The following is an 8532-nucleotide window of genomic DNA, read 5'->3' on the forward strand; positions in this document are numbered from 1 at the left end:
GTCAATAGTAAACATGCTATAATCATAAGTATAAGAATCATATTAGTAGTATTATTGTTTGAATAGAATTGAAGGTAGATGATTAAAATGCTCTAATATTTGTTTTATATTAAATTTCGTTAATTAAACTTTGCTTTTCTAGTTTATTGTTAGTTGTTAATTTGTCATTCGATTTTCATTAGTCAAATAGAAATAAAAGTTTTCTTTTGGTAATTAGTGGATCAATTCTCTGACGGAATGATATTGTACTTCCACTACTATTATTGTTTATTTGACTACGTATACTTGCGCAGCAAAAAAATCGCAACAATTTTTTGGCGCCGTTGTTGGGGAATTGATATTCTATTAATATAAAAAATAGTTAATTTTTATTCCAATTTGGCTGTTTTTATTTATTTGTACTAATCTATGTTGTCGCACTTTGCTATTTCAGGTGAATCTTTTGTATGCGACGTGAAGGGTCTACCAACCTTTTGCCTGTTAATCCTGAAATTGAAAGATCTTGCAAACAGAACAGAAGGAATAAGAGGTTAGAAGCATCAATGGCTACCAACCAAAGAGACAGGGCTAACAAAAATGATGGTCAAAATCACATCGCTCAGGATCAAAATGTGCGAGCATTAAGAGATTATGTACTTCCTGCTGTCATAGGATTGCACTCGTGCATTAGACCGCCGGCTATTACTGCCAATAACTTTGAGATTAAGCCGGTGATGATACGAATGGTCCAGACTTTTGTCCAGTTTGGTGGTCTCCCCAATGAGGATCCTAACTTGCACATAACGAACTTCCTTGAGCTATGTGCAACGTTCAAGTTTAATGGGGTGAGCGATGTTGCAATAAGATTGAGACTGTTCCCTTTCTCACTCAGAGATAGGGAAAATTTTTGGCTTATTTCTCTATAGGCCAACTAAATCAATACATGGGAGGAACTAGCTCAGAAGTTTCTCTCCAAGTTCTTTCCTCCTGCAAAAGCTGCCAAGTTGAGGGGGGAAATCAATAACTTCTATCAGAATGAGGGAGAGTCATTGTACGATGCTTGGGAATGATTCAAAGACATGCTCAGAAAATGCCCTCATCATGGTATTGAGAATTGGATGTTAGTCCACAATTTTTATAATGGGTTGTGCGGTACTACTCGCACGATAATAGATGCAGCAGCAGGTGGTGCTTTCATGAGTAAATGGCTGATGAGGCCTATGGATTGTTATAGGAGATGGCTATGAACAGTTATCAGTTGCCTGATGAATGAGACACCTCATAGAGAAAAGTAGCTGGGGTACATGAATTAGATGCTATTACTGCTTTAACTGCTCAGGTTGCTTCATTGACAAAGCAATTGCAACAAAACAAGATCTCAGCTCAAGCCCAGGCTATACAGATGAAATCAGGGTGTGAATTGTGTGGAGGGCCTCATTTTTATGAACAGTGTACAGTTGCCACCATGTATGGCAATATGCTAGTTGATCAGGCCCAAGTACAGGCAATTGGTAATTTTCAAAGGCCATATCACAACCCCTTCTCCACCACTTACAATCCTGGGTGGAGAAATCACCCAAATTTCTCATGTAGAAAAAATAAGGGCCAACAGCCACAGTTTCAAGGCCAATACCAGCAGAATATGTCACAACAGCCTATGAATCAAGCCTCATCATCACGCTAGCCAAGGCCACAGGAGCAACCAGAAAAGCCCAATGAATTGCAAGCAGCTTTGTTTACTCTCACTATTACTCAGACTCAATTCATGACTGAGACTAGATCCTCTATTCGAAACCTTGAGACACAAGTGGGTCAGTTGGCCAACATGCTTAATAACAGACCTCCAGGGAATTTTCCTAGCAACACTGTGGTAAATCCTAAGGAGAACTATCAGGCAATTATGTTGAGGAGTGGTAGGCAAATGGAGCAGTCCAGTGTACAATAGTGAACAGTTAAGAATGAAGAGTTGGGTGAGAAATCTGATACAATTGGGAAAGGGGTTACTGAAGACCACCAGAGTTCAGAAAAGAGTCCTCCAATTGTTGTTGACCAGCCAGTTCATGTTCCATATCCTCAGAGGCATAGAAAAACTACACTCGATAAACAGTTTTCTAAGTTTCTAGAGGTATTCAAAAAGTTGCACATCAACATCCCTTTTGCTGAGGTTTTAGAACAGATGCCCAGCTATATGAAGTTCATGAAAGAGATTCTGTCCAAGAAGAGGAAGATGGAGGACTATGAGATGGTGGCGCTCACTGAAGAATGCAGTGCTATATTGCAGAGGAAGTTTCCCTAAAATTTGAGAGATCTGGGGAGCTTCACTATACCTTGCACAATAGGGAAATTTGAGTGTAAGCATGCGCTGTGTGATTTGGGGACGAGTATAAATTTGATGCTTTTGTCTGTATTCAGAAGACTTGGATTAGGGGAGACTAGTCCTACTATAATCACATTACAACTAGTAGATCATTCAGTTAAACATCGTAGAGGAATCATAGAGAATGTTCTTGTTAAAGTGGACGAATCCCTTTTTCCAGCAGACTTCATAGTTTTGGATATGGAAGAAGATGAAAATGTCCCAATCATTCTGGGAAGGCCATTTTTAGCTACTGGGCAGGCTCTAATTGATGTTCAGAAAGGTGAACTGACACTTCGAGTGCAGGGTGAAGAAATGGTATTCAATGTGTTTAAGGCTTTAAAGTTTGTGAATGTAAATGACAATTGTTTCAGAGTTGACATGGTAGAGAAAGTCGTGACAGAAATAAACCTCACAGAGGATTTGCTTCAGAAAAGTTTGACGACCGATGATGTGGATGCTGAGTTAGACAGAGAGGTCCAAGAGTGTGTACAATGGATGAATTCTGAAGGGCCAATTTATAATCGGAAATATGAAGAATTGGGTCAGGGATTTGAAAGAACATTACCATCAGTTCAGAAACCTCAACAGTTGGAATTGAAATCATTGGCCGCACATCTTCAATATGCTTTTCTGGGTGAGAAGGATACTTTACCAGTCATTGTGTCTTCTTCTCTTTCTACTGAGGAGATGGAAAAACTGTTAAGGGTTTTGAGAACCCATAAGTTCGAAATTGGATGGACATTGGCAGATATTCAAGGAATAAGTCCATCAACAGTTATGCACAAGATCTTGATTGAAGATGATAGTAAGCCCTCCATTGAAGCACAACGTCGACTGAATCCAGCAATGAAAGAGGTAGTAAGAAAGGAGATCTTGAAGTGGTTAGATGCTGGGGTGATCTATCCCATTTTAGATAGTAGTTGGGTAAGTCTAGTTCAGGTAGTCCCTAAGAAATAAGGGATTACAGTGATAAAGAATGACAATAATGAGCTTATCCCAATGTGTACAGTGACTGGTTGGAGGATTTGTATTGACTATTGTAAATTGAACAAAGCAACTAGAAAAGATCACTTCCCACTGCCTTTCATTGATCAAATGTTAGATAGGTTGACTGGACACCAATATTACTGTTTTCTGGATGCCTATTCAGGGTACCATCAAATAGCCATTACTCCTGAGGATCAAGAGAAGACGACTTTCACTTGTCCATATGGTACATTTGCAATCCGTCGTATGCTTTTTGGTTTGTGTAATGCTCCAGCAACTTTTCAATGGTGCATGATGGCTATTTTCTCTGATATGGTGGAACGAACCATTGGGATTTTTATGGATGAAATATAAATAAAAGTTTGCTTGTGGTAATTAGTGGATCAATTCTCTGAAGGAACGATACTGTACTTCCACTACTATTACTTGTTTATTTGACTACGTATACTTGCGCAGCAGAAAAATCGCAACATCGAGCCTTCTCCCCTTCAAGGCGAGTAGCACATCTTGGCAGTTCGTGTTACCTCGCATGCTTAGGAAGGTAGTTGAAGTTCGCCTATGGATTGTTTTTCTAGAAGAGGTAGAAGCAGTTGAAAGTGTCCCCTTTGAACTTCTCCAGGTTCTAAGCATTTGTTTCCTCGAGCTGCTTTACTCGCCCCTCCAGCTTGGTGACTTCCTGTCGGCTGGCCACCAGCTCATTCTGAAGTTTGGATGCTTCTCTAAAATTGATCTCCAAAGCTTCCTTGAACTGGTTTTTGCTGGCAGTAACCTTGGCTACCGCTTCTTTGCTTTTTCTCAGCTCTTCGCTCAGACGAGCGACCTGCTCCTCTCAGGCTTTGGGCGTTTCTTTGGATGTTTTGGCCCTCTCCTCGCATGTTCATTAATGTTTGATTGATAACATGATCATGCATTATTCAATTACATGCCATTCATGAAACCCCGCACAGTTTTTCATTAATCATGCATCTTTTAGAAACATGATTATTTAGGTTGTCCTATTTTTTTATATGAATTATTTTGGAGAAATAAATTGCATGTAAACTACTAAATATTAAATTAGTTAAAACTTTGTAACTCAAACCATAATAATGGGTAATTATCTAGATCACATTAATTATAGAAACAAGCTCTTTTATAATTTTAAATGTATTTTGTAATTAATTACATGCATAGGGTTATTAATAAACTAGTAATTAGTTTGGAATTAATTGATTAGTTTAATAAAACACATTTTAAATCTAAGATAGTAAGTGGGAGAAGGTGAACATCTCAATGTGACCCATGCTCTCCATTATTAGTACAACACAGTGAGATATGAATAGGGTCTCGAGGAAACTTTGTTTCCGTCCCCCTAAGGAAGGTTTCTAGACATATTAATACCAAGGTTGGCTTCTTACAAAGATAGGAAGGAGTGATGTATTTTACGCTTGACCAACCTTAAGGCAACACTCCCTAAGATAAGTTATGAATTCTGAAATAATGGGTTACACTTACAAAGATGCAATTAAGCTTTTGCGGTGGATAATTTAATCTTGACCAAACTAGCGGTACTTTATATTTAAAATAGAAAATAAAGAGTTATTTTAAGTTTTAAATTATAAAGATAAGATTGTCTTATAAGCTATCTGAATTTAACTTGACTGACCCTAAGGTGACACTTGTTGGGTAGTTTTTTAATGGAATAGTAAATGTTTATTTATGTGTTTTGATTGTTGCATTCATGCATCATGTTTACTTTCCAAATAATTGATATTTTTCAAATGCTAATATTATTGTATTTTATTTATTTCAGTAATGTCGAACAGTGGCAATCCAATAACTACTTTACTTCCACTTGAAAAAATTAATGGTGATAATTTTATAAGATGGAAATCATACCTAAATTTTATGTTAATATGTGAGAACCATAAATTTTTCCTAACTGAGGAATGTCCTGAAGAGCCTGTTGCCCCAAAGAATGTTCGAGACAAGTATGATGTCTAGATTCAATCCAACAACAAGACAAAGTGTTACATGCTTGTGAGCATGAATACTGTTCTGAGAACAAAGCATGAACCCATGGAAACTGCGTTTGAGAAAATGGATTCTCTGCAGGCCATGTTTGGGCAGAACCTATATGTCTACTAAGATGAAGAAAGGTATTTCTGTATGTGAACATGTATTACACATGATTAATGTGATGCATGAAGCAGAAATACATGGGGCCATCATTGATGAGCATACACAAGTAAGCATCATACTGGAATCGCTCACTCCTGACTTTTCTGTGTTCACTACCAACTATATTATGAATAAGTTGGAATTCAACATGACCCAACTATTGAATGAACTACAGACATTTGAGTCTCTTAACAAATCTATTACTAGGGAGACTGAGGCAAATGTGGTAGAGGAAAAACCTTCAAAATTTGAGGATAAATCCAAGAAGAGGAAGAAGAACAATGATCAGGACAAAGGAAATGGCAAGAAGTCGAAGTAAAGCAGGAAGGCACCAAAGGCCAAGGAGAACAAGAATGAGAATAACTCCAAGAAGAAAGAACCAAAAGGAAAATATTTCCACTATGGAGTTGAAGGTCATTGGAAGAGAAACTGTAAAAGGTATCTCTCTAAGATGAAAAGGAAAGGTAACTATGATTTTCTTGTACTTGAAGTTTGTGTAGTGGAAGACGATATGTCATTCTGGGTTTTAGATTTAGGAGCCACTATTCTATGCAGATACTTGAGTCATTGAGGGAGCTATAGCAGATGGCGAGGTGACCATGCGAGTAGGAAGTGGAGCGCTCATTTCAGCTAAAGCAAAGGGAACAACCCGTTTACATTTTGGGATCAGTTATCTTGTTTTGAACAATTTTTATTTTATTTCTGGATTTTCTTAAAAATTGGTTTCTTTATCTATGTTGCATGAACAATATATTTTATATTTCTTTTTAAAATAATGCGATTGTTATTTCGAAGAATAGTTTCAAAAAATTTCAAGCAGAACATATAAACAGATTGTACATGCTCAAACCCAATGAACGAACGCTTAATAACTCATAATTATAAGTAGCTAAACTGCAAGTTAACAATATACAAAAAGTTTCGAATGAGGATGACACATATCTTTGGAATCTTAGACTTGGTGATATAGGTCTAGATAGGATAAATCAGTTAGCAAAAGTTGGACATTTAAGAGAACTAAGTGTTGGGATTCTTATGGTTTGTGAATCTTGTCTAGAAGGTAAAATGACCAAATGTCCTTTCTCAGTGAAAGACAATAGAGCCAAAGAACCCTTGGAGCTTGTACACAGCGATGTCTGTGGTCCAATCAATGTACAAGCAAGAGATGGGTATGAGTACTTCGTCACTTTTATTGACGATTACTCAAGATATAGTCATACTTACTTAATGCTTAGGAAATCTGAAACCTTTTGTAAGTCTTTAGACTTCAAAGCTAAGGCTGAGAAGCAGTTAGGTAAGACTCTTAAGACACTTCGATCTGATCAAGGTAGACAATATTTGGATTTAGAATTCAAAGATTTTTTGCTGGAGCATGGTATCCTATCCCAACTCACAGCGCCAGGAACACCTCAACAAAATGATGTTTCTGAAAGAAGAAATAGGATCTTGTTAGACATGGTAAGGTTTATGTTAAGCTACTCTTCACTTCCTCTCTCATTTTGGGGATATGCACTTCAAACAGCGACTTACATTTTGAATGTAGTCCCATCTAAGACCATAAGTAAAACACCATTGGAACTATGGAATAGAAACAAACCTAGTTTGCACCATTTCCACATTTGGGGTTGTCCTACTCATGTTCTTATACCTAAATCAGGGAAACTTGATTCGAGGTCTAAAGTGTGCATTTTTTTGGGCTACGTTCCAGAGACAAGAGGTGATTATTTCTATAGTACCAAGAATCAAAAGGTATTTTTTTCCACAAATGCAACCTTCCTTGAACATGACTATATGAATAACTATAAACCTCGGAGCAAGGTAGTTTTGGAGGAACTCACAGCTAACAAGATTCCATCACATTCATCCTCATCATTAATTGATAAACGAAAAACCGAAGAAACCACTATTCCTGAAAGGAAACCCCGGTGCAACGTCATTGTGGGAGGGTTGTGAGATAATTTGTTCGCTATGAATATGAGGCACATGTCCTTGTTTTTTTATACAAACAAGGACGATCCATTAACCTTTAAAGAGGAAATGGATGATCATGAAAAGGAGAAATGGAAAAAGCCATGAACCAAGAAATGGAATCTATGTATTCCAATTCTGTCTGGGAAATTGTAGATCCACCTGAAGATGTCAGGTCCATTGGATGCAAATGAATATACAAGAAGAGAAGAGGTGTAGATGGGAAAGTGGAAACTTTCAAAGCAATTCTAGTAGCCAAAGGCTACACTCAGAGAGAAGGTGTTCATTTTGAAGAAACATTTTCTCTTGTGGCCATGCTTAAATCCATCTGCACCCTCTTATCCATAGCTGCCACCTATGACTATGAGATATGGAAAATGGACGTCAAAACAACCTGTCTGTATGGCTATCTTGATGAAATTATCTATATGGTACAACAAGAAGGGTTCATCAAGATTGGAGAAGATCAAAAGGTATGTATGTTGTTGAAATCCATTTATGAATTAAAGCAAGCATCTAGATCTTGGAATATCACCTTTGATGATCAAATTAAAACATATGGCTTCGAACAAAATGTCGACAAAGCATGTGTGTACAAAAAAAAAACAAAGGAAAAGGTGCGGTTTTCTTAGTTCTTTACGTTGATGACATTCACCTCATTGAAAACAATGTAGAGACATTGTCAAATGTGAAGAAGTGGTTAGCTGAAAAGTTCCAAATGAAAGATTTGGGCGAGGTGAGCTATGTTCTTGGAATCCAAATCCTAAGGGATAGGAAGAACAAGATCTTGTCACTTTCTCAGGCTAATTATATTGATAAGGTGCTTGAAATATTCTCTATGGAGAATTCCAAGAAATATCATTTATCGACTAGACATGGAATTACTCTCTCCAAGGTATAGTGTCCAAAGACACCTCCGGAGGAAGAGGATATGAGAAAGTATACCTATGCATCAGTAGTTGGGAGTCTAATGTATGCCATGTTGTGTACTAGACCCGACATATGCTATGCAGTATGGATTGTGAGTCGTTATCAATCAAATCCTAGTTTGAAACACTGGATTGCAGTAAAGCACATTC

General features: G+C 37.4%; 1 non-coding gene across 1 annotated transcript; it reads right to left on the reverse strand.

The window, feature by feature from the left end:
* Positions 1-980: 980 nt before the first annotated feature.
* Positions 981-1087, reverse strand: LOC133781235 (small nucleolar RNA R71). The gene has a single exon (XR_009870022.1). It is a non-coding gene; the product is annotated as a small nucleolar RNA R71 (small nucleolar RNA).
* Positions 1088-8532: the final 7445 nt, after the last annotated feature.

Source organism: Humulus lupulus, chromosome 5 (assembly GCF_963169125.1).
Source record: "Humulus lupulus chromosome 5, drHumLupu1.1, whole genome shotgun sequence".
Classification (NCBI taxonomy): domain Eukaryota; kingdom Viridiplantae; phylum Streptophyta; class Magnoliopsida; order Rosales; family Cannabaceae; genus Humulus; species Humulus lupulus.